This window comes from Lagopus muta, chromosome 1 (genome assembly GCF_023343835.1).
Source record: "Lagopus muta isolate bLagMut1 chromosome 1, bLagMut1 primary, whole genome shotgun sequence".
Taxonomy (NCBI): domain Eukaryota; kingdom Metazoa; phylum Chordata; class Aves; order Galliformes; family Phasianidae; genus Lagopus; species Lagopus muta.
This window is the reverse complement of record NC_064433.1, coordinates 21263359-21282101: the sequence shown is the minus strand read 5'-3', so window position 1 is coordinate 21282101 and position 18743 is coordinate 21263359.

The window sequence follows — 18743 nt, the reverse complement described above, 5'->3', positions numbered from 1 at the left end:
CTTCACTGTGTCTTCGACTGCCTAGTTTTCCATCTCCTTTGTATTCAAATCAGGAAGTGACACTATATGATTTTTTGTGAATTTGTTCTCTAATTTAGTAGTAGAAAGCTTACCTTGTCTTTGTGTTTTCCCAGATCACAGAATAGGATTTTAAGTCAAGTTCTGTGGGATTTTAGTTTTTTAAACTGATTTACATTATGCATTGATAATTTTGGCAAATTAATATTTTGGGATGTACTCAGAGCAAAACAGTATGCATATATGCATTCATACATGCAGTCTTTAGTGTGGTGTGTCTGCTCCTTGCATATGGAGCAGGAAATAAAAGGGAAATAGCTGATTGAAAAAACTGCTTTCAGCTTCAACTATGTATGATGTTGTCGGTCTGTATGCCATCTAGTATGCTCCCATTATCCCAAGACAACACATAAACATTTACTGTGTGTTCTTTTTCTACGAGAAGGAAGAATAAATGAAAATGGTGCATGCCAGTTTTGCAGTATATAGTATTATATTGCTTTGACATGTCGCAGATGAACTAAATGGAAATTGCACTTCTGTAGCTCAAGGGAGATGCAATTTCATAAGATAGGAAGCACCTCTTGACAGTGCCGGGCTTGAAATATGCATGACCATTCTTTTGAGAGTCTTCAGGCTTCTCAAATGAACATAATGACTATTTTAGCAGGTATATCAGGTTAAAAAAAATGTTTTACAGCCTCTTGGCAAAGTCTCTTACAGTAGAAGGTCTTTTACACATAGTGTGAAAGTAGGCACAGAAAGGGCTTACATATACAATAACACTCTTATGAGCATTTTTTGCATCTTCAGAACATTAGGGGAAAGAAAAAAATTCTCTCCTTCCAAAATGCCATCCTAGGCCTTTCAAAGGCTCAGCTCTTGTTCTTCCCCAGTACTGACAGAGCAATGCTATGCACTAAAGCTAAACTGGATTTCCAGGTTTGCGATCATGAATCAGAAAACTTGATCTTAACTTCAGCACCAACAACTCCAAATATTATGTAGATCAGGCAAAGAAAGTAATATCTAGCATACATAGCCTACTGAGTAAAAAGAAAACATAATAGAAAAAGGAATTATTCATAGCCTGTGTCATCATCTTTGCAGAGCTGTGTTGACTGGTATATTTGTGCCAATAACATGACAAACATTTCACATTTTGTAGGTAAGGAGCAAGTTTAAGATGTGGCTGGCACGTACAAAATAAGCACTGTATTCTGCTGCCTTCCTTTCTGACAGCACATCTCCTGATGACAGCACAAATGATTTGACAGAGGGGCTGGTGTAAAAATAGCATCACGATGTCTCTGGTTTTGGAAAACACCATCTGAGATAATTTCACAAAATCTTTTGGCTTACAAATTCCATCTTTAATCTCCGAGTATAAATGTAAATATATGTCTCAGATAGTATTAGTTGCACTTAAGAGGATATTCTTTATAAAACCAGGTTAGAGAAAATGTAAGAAGCTTGTTCTGTATTTGGCAGTAAGAACAAAGTACCTTTCACTACCACTGCATGCTGCTTGCATACAGAAATCCGTAATACTTAAAGAAGATGTCTGTAGATTGTCTTCACAGCCAGAAATTACTGCGTGTTATTTGGAGGATTTAGTGGCAGCGTGAAGAAGATTAATGTACAACCAACAGATTTGTGTTACACTTTGAACTCCTACAAATACTAAGGTGAAAACCTTAAGGGGAAATTTAGGAGTTTAATTTTGCCCTGTTTACATTTCTAGAAGCAAGTATTTTAGCCTTTGTCCATAATGCCTACGTAAAAAGAACTCCCAATAAGTTAATAAGGTCCACTTTTAACAACAAAATATCTCACCTACTGTATCGGGCCTATGCAGCAAGGTCTTGATTGGTGGGGGCTTCAGCAGTGACCTGTGCAAGCAGAGCCCCGCAGTGTCCCGTGTCAGAGCAGGGCTGCTCCAGCAGGGCAGCGCCGCTGCCAGGAAACAACCGCTGCACAGCTGGGAGAGAGGGAGGAGAAACGAGAGAGCAGCGGTACCGAGCTCAGGGCACGAGGAGGGCAGGAGGTGCTGCAGCTCCATGCAGCCCAGGACAGGCGCACAGAGCCGGGCATCGCGCCGAGCAGATCCCCGCATGCAGCCCCGGAGGGGCCCGCGGTGCGGCAGTGGATGAGGCCTGAAGGGGTACGGCAGTGCTAGGAGAGCTGCAGCCCGTAGGAAGCCCGCACAGGACCAGCTCGGGAAGGTCGGAATCTCGTGGGAGAGATCCCGCAAGGACGGGGAGTGAGGATGAAGGAGCAGCGGAGGCAAAGCATTGGGACAGACCGCAGCCTCCGTTCCTCGTTCTCCTGTGCTGCTCAGGGGCAGGCTATAGAAGGTGGAAGGGGTGAAGGTGTTTTAGTTCGCTTTTAGTTATCCCCACGTTAGTCTTTTAGTTATAGGCAATGCATTACATTAATCTTCCCACGCTGGGTCTTTTTTACCTGTGTCAGTAACTGGTGAGTGATCTCCCTGTCCTCATTTCAGCCCTCAATCCCTTTTTCATTCTGTTTGCTCCCCCTCTTTGAGGAGGCGGAATGAGCAGGCAGCTGCCCGTTGGTATGAAAATACCTCCTCTACTCTTCTTCAAGGATTCAGATGTTGTTCACTGAAACACAGGTTACATTATAAGAGTCCGGAAGAGTAAAGTTTACAGATTTTCTCTAAGCACAAAGCAGTGGCCAGTGTTCACACGGGACACCAGACTTCCAATACAGCTGCTTGCGTGAAACTTGCTACTTCCTTGAAAAACATCGAAAATGCTGATTTAAAACATGGCATTCATTTCTAATACAGATTTGTACATGTGAATTTTGTGGCTAACTATTTGCTATTAGAATGGAAAATGCTATGAAGATAACTTCATTGACAGCTTAATAGGATATGTCTCATCTGACCTCAGTTACCTGAAAATTACATGTCTAGATGCTTGTCTAGATGGCTCTTAGGGTGGGTCATAATAGCCAAAAATAGGTCTCCAATACGGATTCTCTCTGGCTGTGCTCATTTCTTTCCACAAGTTAGAGAACAATGACAAGCCCAGACTAGGCATCTAGTTAAGTGAAATAAATCCTGCTATTAAATGAGCGAAACTCACATTAGGTCAATTTAAAGGGGAAGATGAAATTTCGACTTAGTCAACTGACCTCCCTCCTCCAATTACTTTGGGTATATATATTGTCCTGAGATATTTGTTCACATAACCACTTATTGAAATAATTTTAAGAATGTGTATTTAATGACCACTGAAAATGAAATTCAGTTCTTCTGTTGAATAAAAAATCGGACCCACAACTGCTTTGAACTGAAACTGCTCAACAATGAAGTTACATAACTTCTTTCTGCACCAGTGCATGTTGATTAGCATATTCCCACTCACTATCATGTGATGAGATCTAGTTCCATTAACTTAAAAGCAGATAATGTTTTAGCCATGGAGGCCGTTTTGTTATCTCCACTTTCCATCACAGACAAAAGAAGCCTGTCAAAATATACCTTAATAATGTCAAATTATATTCAGTCCTTTCTCGGTGAGAAGCAGCAGCAGAAAGAGCAACAGTGCTTTGAAAGATGAGAACTGAAAAGATATCCTGAATAATAATTCGCAACATGGTTTCAAGACCTTGGTCCTCTGTCTCCCTTATATCCAGAAGAAGATGAAGATGGAAAGCTGAAGGATCTGATTGCCTCTCACTGATTCCTCAACGTGTACCTGTAGAGTTCCCGGGGTTGTTAAGACCAAAGTGTGGGACCCAGCAGTTGGTGTCGTTCAACTTCATCCCATTGGCCTCATCCTAGCAATCCAGCCTGTCCAGATTCATCTGTAGGTCTTTCCATCCCCCAGACAGACCAGTACTTCCTCCCTGCTTTTTTTGTCCTCTGCAAAATATTTGAGGGTGCACTCAATCCTCTCATCTAGGTTGTCAATAAAGATATTAAACAGGAATGACTCCAGGGAACACCACTCATGACCAGCTGACAGCTTTAACTCCATTCACCACCACTCTCTGGCTTGGCCCACCATCCAGTTCTTTATCCAGCAAAGAGTGTATCTGTCCAATCCATGGGCTGACAGCTTCTCCAGAGGAATACTGTGGGAGACAGTGTCAAAAGCTTTTTTGAATCCTACGTAGACTGTGTTAACTGTGATTACATCAGCATTGTATCCATTTATCTACATTTGCTACCATTTCCCTTTAACTGAAATATTTTGAATTACTTTATATGTATTTATAATACACACTTGCTGTGCAAAGAGCTCCATTATTCAAAATAATAACATTGAGTAGGATTGGCTAATCATATATGATGTACCACTGAATATTATCAGTTGTTGAAATAAGAAGTCTCTCATCCTATTATAGATGTTATACTAAGTCAGGCAGTGTCCTTTTCTATGAAATAAGAATATGTATGCCTCATCAGGTGGAGAAAAGGATAAATCAAATAGCAAGAATGGAAGAGTGCTCAGTAGTCCTGCTCTCCCATGGAGAGACCATGAAAATAATTTTCTGTTGCCCTCCAAATCTGTTCTTTGGGTTTGTAACAAATATGAAGTAACTCAGCATGTAGAAAAGCTGTTAAAAATTAATAAACCTGGTATATGTCACCCAGAAATCGTATTACAGGTTATGAAGCTGAGCCATTTGGAGACATTGATCCATCTGTATTTGCAGAATCAGTTCTGCAGCATTGCTCTAATTCTCTTTGTTTGCTTGGTTGGTTGATTGGTTGGTTGGTCTATCTATCTATCTATCTATCTATCTATTATAAATCTATCATTTATTTCTTTAGTTAGGATTGTTTTTCTCTTTCTAGGCCATGTTTTTTCATCCTATTCTGCCTCTGCCGTGATGTGTCAAAATCCAGACACTATATACTAATTGTTCTGATTATGACATTAAAAATCAAACTGCTGACTCCTTTGCTGCAGAGGGGTCAAAGCTGTAATCTCTGGTGGATGGAGGGTACATGAAAGGTTTGAATATAATGCCATATTTATTCCATATGTGTCACAGTCTTTCTTCATAATTAAATCCATTGGGCATTCCTTTGTAAAAATTACTTACAGCTAATTTTTATTATACACTTTTAGAACAAAAAGTAACAATGGTGGATTTCCTTTGGTTGACAGAGGATGAACTTTAGAAAAAAAATGTGGTGCTAATACCTTCCCTTCCCTTCTCTTCCTGATTTTTTTTAAGTGGAATATCTGCATCCTCGTTAAAACACTGTCCCACAGAGTTGCTGATGTTTGCACATAATAATAAGTTGGAAGCAGCCCTGTGGACAAATGTCAGAATGGAAGGAAAATGGACTGCAAATGTAAAACAGTACAAGAAATACAAGATAACATAGTGTACTGGTTTTGCTGTTGTTTTAAACTGATGTATTTAATTATAGAAACACAAGCACGTATATGGATACCCCATAACTGAGATTCATACTGAAGAGAGAACTTTCAAATTTATTTATGTTTAAAGTAACACCTAAAACTTTTGAACAGAGGAAAGAGAGCTAAGAGCAGCATTTCTGGGAGTGATCTATACTCTGCCCTGCAGCTTTCTTCATATGATCCATTTTCTTTCATTCAATAACTGTACAGTGACTTTGTTCCTACTTCATCTTTCATTATGACACTGGAGAAACTATTTGTAAAGCCAGTCGTTGAAATAGTGAGTGTGTTCAGCATAAAATGTTGCAGGGAGCAGAGAGAATATAGCCTGGTTTCTAGTTGTACTTTAGTTACGGACTCCAGTGGGCACTGGAGTCAGCATAACCTGGCTGAAGATCAGTGTCTTTGCTTGAAGGTATTCACTGGGTGTGTATCTATTGAAGAGAGATCATCTGCTCAGTGGTTATATTTTGTTCTACAGGATGCTGTAATTTTGTAGCAGTTCCTTTACTTCTTGATGTCAACTAAGTGGAGTCATGTTGAATGCTCATCTTGTGTAACAGAGCAGTGTTTGAACTCTTACTGTGATTCCTCTGACAATCAACTATCCCAGTAGCCTGTCGTACACATTGAAGAAGAATCTGGCTAATAACTGACCTAGCAACTTAACCAATGTTTGGCAGTGTGGGAATCTGAATTCCTCTGTCCTGTTTCGTATTCCAGCGGAGGAAAAAGAAAACAAAATAAGTCATGTACTGTTTGTATTACTGAAATGACAGGCATGGAATGGAACTGTGTAACCATTATTCTGTTATTTTCTTTTAGTTAACCTATTATATTTGAAATATATATATATATATATATATATGCTTGCATGTATACACATATTTCATACTGAGGAGAGTCAGAAAGGATGTTGAGAAAGGTCAGTATAACTCAATTCCAATAAGCTAATTTTAAGAAGAAAACAGAAGTGAACAAATGTACACATACACACGCTGCTGAATTTCATCCTTTTCTGGGCATGGTGATATGGTTGCATGGTATAAGCTGACCTTTATGTTTCTCCTTCCTGCAGTAAATCTGACTTTGATATGGCACCCACACATGTAAATGTAAAGAAAGCTTAATCTTCTGTTCTGTTCACACAAATCCATGATTTCTCTGTCTTCTGGGTTACCCTTACCAATGGGTTATATAGAAAAGAAAAAAAGAGGGGAAAAAAAAAAAAAAAAAAAAAAAAAAAAAAGAAAGATATTGAGAAGGTGGGAAGTTTCTGTGAATATGCCACTGACACTGTATAGCTGTATAGGCATGTATGCACTGGGCTTTGCATCATTGCCTTAAGGCCCAGGACATGACCACTTGTCTAAACTACTTTTGGAAAATGGCCCTTGGTAGCTAATAAGTTAGGTAGGCTAAGGAGACTGTCCCAAATGAAACGAATCCCTTGCCCTCAATATCTGATAAAATGAGTTCAGTAAGTGAATTCTATCTATCAACTGTAGAATAGAATACTGTATGATGTATCACAGCTGAATGAAAATGCTATAGCATGGATTTGATTATATATTTCTCTATCAGATGGAGAAATAATAAACTGAAGAACCTCTCAGGATTAGAAATGGGAATGGGATTATTAAAGAGAAATGAATTTCACTTTGGTAGAATAAATGTAACTTAAATCATGACTATGTTTGCCGATGGCATTTATCGTGCAAAGAAAACACAGAGCTCGGACGCATGACCACTTCTTGCTTAACTTTGTTATTACTTCCCAATGCTGATTTTCTTCTTCATAAGGATACTTTTTTTCTCAAATTACTTTAGATTGCAGTAGCGTGCTGCAGCCTGACAACAATGAAATCAGAGAGACGTAGCCAAGTGAAACTGTTAGAGGTTTATTTCATCATTACCCCGTACTTCCTGTATCTTTTTCTAGTGGTTCATCACTCTGAAATGGAACAAATATTTTTTTTTTGCTGGTTGAGTTGTTTTTCCTTGCAAGGAGATAATTTTATAAAAGAAGAGCTTTTGAGAGAAAAAAAAAAAAAAAAAAAAAAAGGAAAAAAAAAAAAAGAAGATGTTTGAAGTCATCAATTTTAATCTGATATTTCAATTCTTTTTGTAACAATACATTAATATTTTGGAAATACTTCTTTTGGTTTGAGAGACTGAGATTCCCAGCCCGGCACAGTTCAGTACTTTATTTCTTACCCCAATCTTCTGCCTTGTTTCCATCAAAACTGAAAGATTCTTTGAAGGCTAACTTTGGCTGGGTAGGAAAGCCACATAGATGCAAAAGCATATTGCAGATTGACCTGGCTGTATCAATAGACTAAAAGTTGTATGAAATCTGTGGCCAAAAATTATAAATTAATTAATTCTGGGCAAGAGGAAGCACACATCTTTCAGGGCCCATCCCCGCCTCCAGGGAGGTGGCCAATGCCCAGGGACCATCCTTTGCTACATCCACTGCTCCTGGCTGGGAATACTGAGGGCAGAACTCAGCAGATAGACCCCATCTCACCACAAAATGGGCCATAGCAGCAAGATCCTGCCTTGTATGCCTGAGAGATGGAAGTGAGAATAAAACATAATATTACTTAGATAAACATAAAGAGGTTTGGGGCTTTTTTTTTTTTTTTTTATAATGAAGCAAGGAACTCATGCATACTTGTAATGCACCACAAGGATTTGAAGGAGCTTGATGTATCAGTGGGTCACTGGGTATTTTGCTTGACAAACTGCAGGCACCTCTGATACTGAACAGTGGGAGTCAGAAAGCACGAGATTCAGTACGAATAATCTAATTCAAGGGTAAGTGCAGGGAAAAAGTGACATTTTTTAGTCTAAGAAAGAGAAGGCTCAGGAGGGACATGATCACAATCTGTAAATATCATCAAAGTAACAATAATGTGAATTAATTGAATCACACTGTGTCAGAAGGTGGCATGACAATAAGCAATAGCCTGAAGCTAAGAAAGAAAAAGCTAAGTTAGATGATAAGAAACCATCCATAATAGCCAGAGCAATTGGACAGTGTGAGCAATTACTGAGGGTGGCAGTCCTCCAACACCAGGAGGTATCTTTGAGAAAGGTTACCTGATGCTTCTGATAAAGAAGTGCAACAGAGTCAGTGACAGACCAGTTCACCAATTCCATTTTTTTGTGACTAAACTTGTGAGATAATGACTTGGTGTGTACAGATCTGTATAGTTAGGAGAACTGATTACAGGCATTGCTTTTGAGAAACCAGTGTCCTCTTTTTACCTGCTATAATTGAAGTCAAATTTCATGTAGGACAAGAATCTAGGATAGTTTTTTTGAATGTTTTAGGGGAAAAATGTCTTCATAGTAAGATTTCTGGCTGAAAATTTTTGGAGATGAGTAGTCATTTTTTTTAATAAGTCATGGATTGGGCTGTTAAATAATGACAGGTGACAGCTGTACTAACAAGTATCTGCATTCTGTTTCTGATTATGTGAGACATTAAGCTAAAGATCATAATTGCCTAGGATAATTATGGTGCCCCAATATGGCAAGTTATGGGAACAAACTGATTTTTTAATAAAGTTTACGACCGTTCATGATTCTGGAGCTATATAAAAGACACCTGCTGCTGGTGGAGCTGGAAGGACATGAAGTACAACTGTGTATGCTTCTAAGAAATAGCAGTTAAGGACTTGATGGATATGGAAAAAAAAAAAAAGAAAAGTCTACATACAGACCAGCTAAAGATTTCTACAATGTGAGACAATATCTGTAGTTTTTATAGTGCCACCGTTGCCAAAATTACACCTCAGTGACTTAGCTTCTCCCCATGCAGGGTGTTTGAGAGATATAAAGCATTATTTTGTTTGGATGATAATGCATGTTATTCTGACAATCCTCATAAAGTATATTTTTTCTTCCTGAAGTGAAAAGATATCCTTTTTTCTTGCTTTCCTTCTCTCTCCCCTTATTCTTTCTCTAGCAGCTCGGTAGAAATCTTGAGAAGCCATCACTTCTGTGGCCTAGGATGCTGGAGCAATGTTAAAGTTCTAGATCCAAAATCTAATCTTGGATTTCCTTATAGTTTATTTGAGTTAATTTATGATTGTCTTTTGTGAGTCTCAGTTGCAGAGATGTTTCATATGCAAAACAACCACAATAAGCAATACAAACATCTATCTCTAGTTATGGAGTTCCTGCAGTCCGTCTGTACACTCCGTAATACAAGGTCTCTATCAAAGATCTATTTTAATCTTGCTAGCAGTTTATGGGAACTGAATGTGTGCTCTAAAGATGACTGAATCTTCTATGTGGAAGATAGCAGTTCTGGAGTGTTAACCTGTGTTTTGGGTTGGTCTGATATATAGATATTTTGCTATGATCATTGAACTGACTGATCTAGATGATTAAAAAAAAAAAAAAAAGCTAGAATGGTAAAAACTTATTTCTTTTGCAGTTCTTTTCATTATTAGGAGTACTGCATTATGATTCTTGGGATGGCTGAAGGGTTTTTTTCCTTCAATCAATGATCTCAGAGAGCTTTTCAAGCAAAAATTAGGTGTTACAAATCCACGGAGAAGTAGGTAAGTAGGATTTATTCACCCACCACAGGAATACAGCTATATTCAGAGTGGCTTAGAGCAGCTAAGAGCAGGCAGTAGAGTGATGTGCAATTTTGCTCTAAATTAATATCAAGTGGCAGTCACCAGAGGAACTAGACAGTATGAGAATGGAAATCAGACCACTGTGGAATGAATAAAGGCATCTATGTTTGAAAAGTGTAGGTAGACAGACTGGAAGCTCCAGTAGCTTCCAACTAACTACAAATCAGAGAATCACAGAATGTCCCAGGTTGGAAGGGATGAAGGATCACGAATCTCCCCATTTAATACTAGACCAGGCTGCCCAGGGCCCCATCCAACTTGGCCTTGAACTCCTCCAGGGATGGTGCATCCACAACCTCTCTGAGCAGCCTATTCAAGCATCACTATAATCCCTTTCCTATTCTGGCTCCTTTTTTTTATCTCAAAAGCTTTGTTGTTTAGCAGTACATTTTAGCAATAAATAACATTCACTAAATACAAGCAGGATTTCTCCAATACTCAGCCTTTCTAGAGTTTTGTCATTTAATATGATCCTATTTAACCTGTGACATTTTAAAGGCTCATCATACAATCTGATAAGCATGCAATATCAAACAGCACAGTTAGCAGAAGGGTTTAGAATAGAAGGTACCTAAAAACTATTCCTGAGTTCAACAAATGTGATTAGTGTCCTAAATAGGTACTTTAGGTACTTTAAATGGACAGAAGTAGATCAGTGCAAGATTTGGTTCACCATTGAATGAAGATTGGCAGCATTTTATATGAAGAGAAGTTCAACAATGGCTGGATGAATATATTAAATGTGAACAGACTGGAATATTTATGAATCATATAGGAAGAACAGGAGACTGGAGAGACATGCTGAAGGGAAGTCTCTATGCTGTTTGTTTGTACACTTGTGGATGAGAAGACCATAGAAAATACTCTAGGGCCAGAATTTAACCCTGTTAAATTTTCATGTATTACAAACATAGAAAATCAGAAGCCAGATTCACACTCAAATGGGCTGGTGGCAGTAGAAGGCAGCCTGTGGATCCTACAAGGATAAGAGGTGCTACACAGAGGAACACTACACATAGTGCTAGGAAACAACTGACCCAGAGCTTCTGAGGATACTTCATACCATTAGGGAGGCCAGTGCAGCAAAGAATCAAAAATGCTCTTGATTAAAACATCCCTCAAATAACTTCTTTTCAGAGCTAGAACTGAAAACTAGTATTTCATCAGAGGAACGCTGGAGTTTGCTTCTCCCATAGTCTAAGTTGTGGGAGGTAGGTTGCACTGATTGCCTTATCTTCTTTTTATAGATAAAGACCATGTTTGAGTATTTCAGTCTCTCTTTTACTACGTCTTGGCTTGACTGTTGCTTTTGAACTCAAGAGAAGAGGCTCTGGGAATGCTGGAAAGTTCTGAAACAAGTATGCAAACACATCATGCACAAAAGCCAGAGTAAATGATTTTTGTATGATTATTTCCAAGAGTATCTTCATTCAAAATAGAATTAAAAAAAAAAAAAAGAAAGAAAGAAACACTGGAACAGGTAATAAGGATATAACAGTGAAAGGGAAGGCCATCAAATTTGTTTTCTACATCCAGCTAAGTAAATGACAAACACTTTCACTGCATTTATTGCCTTTTCAGCATTTTCTTTGTACTGAAATGGTTTATCTGAGAAACGGTTGCTCATCATGTGCTGATTTATCAGAAGAGTATTGTTGTAAAATAGCCTTTTCAATGATGCAGTGGTAATTTAAGGAGGAAAACATAAAAAATAAAAAACCAAAGTAACCATTATGAAGTCAGCAGATCAAAGCCTACTCTTAACTCACAAAGCTAATAAGAACTTTATATAAAGTTAGCATAGGCTAATACACAGATGAGAATGGTGGTCCATTGTTTGACTTATAATAACCATGACACATTTTTCTTATCAGGCACTTCAAAAAGCTGTGTTATCTTAAATTGATTATTCTTGTCAAAAGCCTAGTGGTGAAGAAAAAATTGTGTATGATTCCCTACATTTAAAGTTAATATGACAGTAAAGTTTTATTATCATTTTGGCCTTAGTACTACAAGGAAATATGCCAGCTGCAGTAGTTTCACTGTGGGATTAACAACTTCAGTTGTGAATATATTTTTTAATGGATCTTTTTCCAACAAATTCAATCACTAACCTGACTTAGCTCAAATATATGCCATGTAGCATGTTATACTTATCAGACACTTATTTTTTCTTGTCTCTGAGGGAGCTGCAAAATGTGTTAGAAAATCAATATACATGTTCGGTTTTGATTTCATTTGCAGTCAAATCAACTGGACATTCTCTTCTGGCACAGAGTGTTGGTAATTGGGCTTCTAATTACCTTTGTGGTACTCAACTAACATGGAGATTAGTGCTACAAGGTGGTCTCCTCATTTGACTCAAATACTGTAGCTTCTTCTTAAAGTATGAAGGAGTTTAGCGTGGAAACTGAGCAAGCAGAGGAAGTAAGTCCTCTTTTGCTGTCTGCTGCATAGCCTTGTTAATAAAACAGTATTGGAAGCTAACTCTTTTTTGCTTTTATCTAAATTAACTCATAATACAGTATATCACTCCTCACACATAAAAGAAAAACTTTGATTTCTAATCTTTAATTGAATTGATCTTTAAAAAGATCCAGAGGTTTCCTTTTAGGAAAAGTTTCCTTTTGGCAGTCTTGGTAAAGCCAGCTCTAATTTCCTAGATGATTATTGGAGAAAACAAAGCTCTTCTAAGGTATTACCCAACATTTCACAGTGCTCCAGAGCTCTAATATTACATGCATGGTTAGAGTGCCATGCAGGGATCCACAACACTATTTATTTTCCCTAGAAATTTATATGAATGCTTCCGTGTAACAATAATTTACTGTGGATGGTCATCCACATGTATAACCATGATTGTTCTCATTTTGAACTTTTTTTTTTTTTTTTTTTTTTTTTAATTCTGTTAATCTTCTGCAGCTCTGAGGGGTAAGTATGGATGTAATTGGTGCAAAAAAAACCAGTCCCATATTGTTGGGATGAGTAGCGCTTTATGAGTTAAAATAGATTGGATTATCAAAGAGCAGAAAATGTCTGCGTGTTTTTAGGTGTAACCTTGTCAGTAATAGAGTAAGGACATTCATATTTAAGAGATGCTTGGGATGCCTGTAATTATATTTTGATTTTCCTGCAAAAGTCTTGTCTTAGCACCAAGAGATGATTAGCAGCTTGCTTCTCACACCGAGATCTCTGAGGTCTGTGAGGTGAGGGTAACAGCTATATTCCCATTGAATGATGTCCAGATTTTAAAAGCAACACCCCGTGGGCTTGAAATCTTTCACTAAAGCAGAGGTCAATAGGTGGACAGCAGTACTGTTCTTTGCTATACCTCCTGTGTACAAACACTGGTAGGAGGCAATTATGCCATTATAAATAAGCAGTATCTCTTTCCTTGAATTGTTTGGTATTTAAAATGAAAAAGGCCTGTCAAAGCTCTGCAGGACAGCTTCAGATCTCTTCTGCTGATCATAATTTAGAGATCAAAAGTAGAGTTATTCCTCTGCAAGAAATCACCAGCACTTCATTTTCTGATTGTACTTCTAATAAATGTATTTATTGAGTTAATCATTTACTGACTATAACCTAATTTCTTCTATGCCACTGTCAAAAATAGAACAAATTGGTGGGCTGGCCCTGAGTACCTGCTAGCCAGAGAATGCAAGATGATGCTACAGATGGCCAGCTTGCTGATGGATGTAATTTATCTTTTTCAGTTTAGTTTCTTTATTTTCTAGCACAGAACTCCTCCATGTGAACATATTTTGCCTCCTTGCCAAACTTGTGGCCACTTCCAGTTACACATCTACTGACATATTAATATTTTCTCTTGGCATCAACCTTATGTTTATTTTGTTCAGATCTGCAGCATTTTATTTGCAGCATCTGTGCATTTTTAATCAATTTATCATCAGTATATAACTCCTCTTTTTGGAAGATAGGAGAAAACAGCTAAATTGAATTAAATTATATTATACATGAATAATAGGGTTAGTCCTTTGTAAGTCTTCTCTGCTTACTGAAAATAATGAACTTCTCCCCTTCATTCTTCCTTTTCAACTGATCTTTGTCAGTTGTTTTTCAAACAGGTTCAATCTCTTCAGAGTGCAAAGGAAGGAACATTAGAGCAATGCAGTTGCTCTTGTAATACTCTTGGCTGTTAATTTATAATTACTTTTATTATTTTTCATCCTAGTTTTCTTCTCTTTGTTATTTCTTGGTGGGTTTTTTTTTTCTTTTTCATATCCTATGTAGATAGTTATATCAAAGATACTATTATTTCATCACCTTCAATATATAATTTCTTGATATGCTCTGAAATAAATCCCTGGAGTGTCTATGATTAATTTGTTTTTATTATGCTGCTTCAGTACTACAGAGGAAACAAATATTATGGAGAAGAGATGCTGAGTCTCAGTAGGTGGCCCTGCTATATTGTTTCAGAAGTATGCAGGAGTGCATATGATTCTAGGCTTGGTACTGATTTTCGAGGACTATGCAGGACAAAGTTTTTTTGGGTGGGATGATTTTCTTACAGCAGGTTTTACACATTGTATGATTTATCTGAAAGGATTCTATTTGCCTATTTGCTGCAAGGATTTTTCCCTTTACAGTTTTTTCCATTATTTTTACCATATTCTTGTCCTCTTCCAGCTTCCTCCTGAATACTGATATCTCTAAATATCGTCTTTGCAACACCTTGGAAAAGAAGGTGGGACATGACAATACAAAACCTCAGAAAAGAAATGTAAAACTGCTATCATTTTGGAAAGGTCTTGGTGAATGGGAGAGGCGATTGAAGATTGGAGGATAGCCATTCTCACTCTAAACTTCAAAAAGAACAAGAATCCAGGAAATTACAAGCCAGTCAGCCTCATCTCCATCCCTGGAAAGGTGATGGAATAACTTGTTTTACCTCCTCTGTGATACCCTCTCCATACAATAGAAAGAAAAGAAGGTTGTCAGGAGTAGTCAGTATGGATTCAAAAAGGGGAAATCATGCTTGACCAACCTGGTAGCCTTCTATGATGTCATCACTAGCTGGGTAGATGGAGAGGAGTGGATGCTCTCTACCTTGACATCAGCAAAGTTTTTGACACCGTTTCCCACTACGTCCTTGTTATGAAACTTAGAAAGTATGGGATAGATGAGTGGATGGTGAGGTAGAGTGAAAAATGCACATAGCATTTTTTAGGTTTGCCATAAGATGTCATCTTTCCTGATTTTTAGCTACTTGTATACGGAGTTACCTCACTCTTCCGACTGTATAAACAACTGCATGATTGAAGTTTCATGTAGGTTTATTTATTGCAATCCATTCTTTAAATTACTATTAATCTAGAGCAGCCCACTCTAGGCCTAGGTAGCTCCATAGTAGAATGACTGAAGTCAAAGGGCAAGAGAGAATTTCTATGTCGAGGTCAGTGTAAACAGGCTAGAAGACAGCAAACAGACCCCTCTGAAGATTAACTTCAAGTAAGAAATTGTGACCAGATTTCAAAGGGTCTGCCCCATAGTTACAGACCCATGCTGACATCTTTGATATGGTTCCTGCCGTCTTGCTTTTCCACTGAAGTAGTGATTTGTTCTGGCTTGTTTTTAAGCAGACCTCTCTCCAGAGAAAGAAGGTTGTTATCACCATTTATCAGGGGGAGAAACTAAAGTAGGGAAAATTCAATACAGTACTGTGATCACACAACAGAGACAAGAATGGTATCTAGATTTCCTAAAGGTGATCTTTCTTGAATGCCTTATACACTCTCGGGTGAAGGTTTTATTAGAACACTATGTCTTTTCTTCATTACATTGATATTATCCAGATGATTATGTACTTAGCTGATATTCAGTTTTCAGACCTTCATAACTTCAGGAAACAAAAACAAATTTATTTTGGAGATGAACACGTCCAATATCTATCAGAAATACTCCTATATAATATCACTTTTCTTTAAACATACTTGTCTGAAAGACTTCAAAAGCATAAAAGAATGAATATCTTTCCCTCCATTCAGCAAACTTTTCTCAAGTTTATTATTGGATGAAAAGAGAATAATTTTTTCAATACAACTTGTGAAAAGAACGCATAACTAGATGATAGAAAATTCTGAAATGAGTACATTGCAACTTCAATAGTGTTTTCTACTTCTTTCTACTATGCGGTAGACCCAGTGTTTCTGGAAATGGGCTTAAGCAAAGAACCAGAAAGAAATAAGGGATAAGAGTAAATGGGGATTTCTGAAGGCAGCTGCATTCCCAAACAAAATTGAGGTCAGAATTTCATTACGTCTGATTTCTCAAATTTTCTAAGTAAACTCAGGATGATGAGATCTCCTTCAGTCTTCGCATAGCTTTTCATGAATATTGTATCTTATATAGTCACAAAAACACTACGGATTATAATAATGACAAGTATATACTTGATAATTCAAAAGACACTGTATTTTTAGGCAGTTTGCTATGATCATCCATTCATACTTTAGTAATAACATACCTTATTTTGCATGGGTGCTGTGTGTCTGGTCATGAGACACATCTTTCTGGTCTTCAGAAAGAGCATGGGGCTTCAGATGCTGTTCTTTGCATGGACTTTTTACTATCATTGTAAAGGCAATTACTTCTCAGCAGCAGCAATGAGCGCACTTTTTAGCAGACCCAATGCAGTTTTGGCAAACCTACTTCATTACTAGCGTATGGGTCTACAAGTGTAACCATGCTGAAATTAGAAATAGTGAGATATTTCAATTGCAGTGCTTACTGAAAGACCCTGCTACTTAGATTTTTAAAATCTTCCCTTGAATCCCAGCCTAGGTTTTTTATGACCAGTTTATCTTTGAGAAATTAATGTCTAACTATGCTTTTAGAGGTGTCAATGAGAAAAGGCTATTTTTTAAGTGAAAACTTAAGAATTTTAAGCACAGCCTCAGATGGAAAATTAGTTTAAGAAAAATAGAAACAGAAAAATATGATGTATTATATCGATTACCTTAAGTTACCGTCTGATTTGTTTTTTAATATTATTAGAGGGCAAATCATAATTACTTCACTTAAGCAATCGTTTCATACTATTTTTCAGTATAGACAATGGACAGTTAATTACTAATGATGGAGTGCCTATAAAGCAAAATTACATTCCTGTTTCCTCACTTGTGTTTGCATTTTCCTTCAAAAAGGAATACTCTAGATGTGTTTCAAGATTTAAAATATTTAACCTTTATTTTGCAAGCCATGACATAGGAATCAGTGATTCAAAAATCTCTGGACAACTGATTTTGCAGCCAGATCTCTCTTTTTTCAGGTGATCTCTTCTAACATGGGGCTAAACACAAAAATGGAAATTGGTATCTTAATGTTTATTTCTGTTATTATTCATGGGAAGAATTTCAGTATTGCAAACCTCAAACATTTTAATGTCCTGAAGTTTTTACTATTCTAAGCATGCTGAAAAAGAGCAATGAATCCCCTAAGTTGCTTTCTCCTGTGTTCTTTTATTCTGTAATATCAAGCATATGTAACATCAAGTAGACGCACCATCACTGGCAGAACATGAGAGAAAAGTCTGGCATTCAGCTTACTTTGCTCTAATGTCCTTAACAAAAGGTAAAAAAAAAAAAAAAAAAAAAAAAAAAGCAAGTCTACAGCCTTTAGTAATAAAATTGAGAATGAGAAGTGTCCTAAAAATGATAAAATGCAGGATGCCTTCTTCCTTCTTTACCATTAACTATTTCAAATATAGAACCCCTGTGAAGGCAGGCAGGTAACATATGGAGGAATATATTTCTCAAGTTTCTCTCCATTGATTTTTTTCTATCCATTATGAAAACTGGAACTAAATGCTCAGTGCTTTTTAATTTTTATTTATTTACTTACAGAAGAAGCAAAACTATGAATCTGACCTGATACAAAGGGAGATAGCAAGTTATCTTTCTGTGATTTTGTTACTGTCAGCTTATGCATTTAATTCCTTTCCTTGGGATTGTTCTAATCTGTTGCCCTTTTATTTTAATTCAATAACTACTAAGATTCCTGACAGAAGGTTAGAAATCAAGGTTAACAAGTAACAAATTACTCTAAAATAAAAATGCCACAAAGTCTCTGTGGAATGCAGCTCCAGACATCAGTTACTCAGGATCAATTTTTCATTAAATTCTGCAAATGATTTTGAACCTTTCTTCTGCGTCTATGAAGGACCTGGGATTTTGTAACCAGTAGCCAGAAGATGGAGCTCTTTTAATAGCGCACGATGCTGGCATTTGGGAAAAAATAAAAATAAAATAAAAAAATAAAAAAAAATATATAGAAAAGCTTTAGAAAAACATTAGAATTTTTTCTTTTCTTTTTTTTACTGAGACTTGCTACATGTACTTTAACCAAGTAAAGATTACAGTCTTCTGCTGTAAATCTGAGAAATAGCTTAGTATATTAACTATATTTTCAGATTTTGTTAGTTTAAATCTTACATTTTAAATTCCCTTTTCCCTCCACCTTTGAAGCTTTCCTAACTTTCCAGTTGAAAAAGTTCAAAGTAAGCAAAAAATTTACTCCAAATCCCTTTTCTATGCTCAGGGTTTCAGCAGCAGAGCTGCACTCTGTGGAACTGCATGGCTGTCAGACTGAACTTATTTCACTGACTCCACTGACAACTGCAAGGCAGATG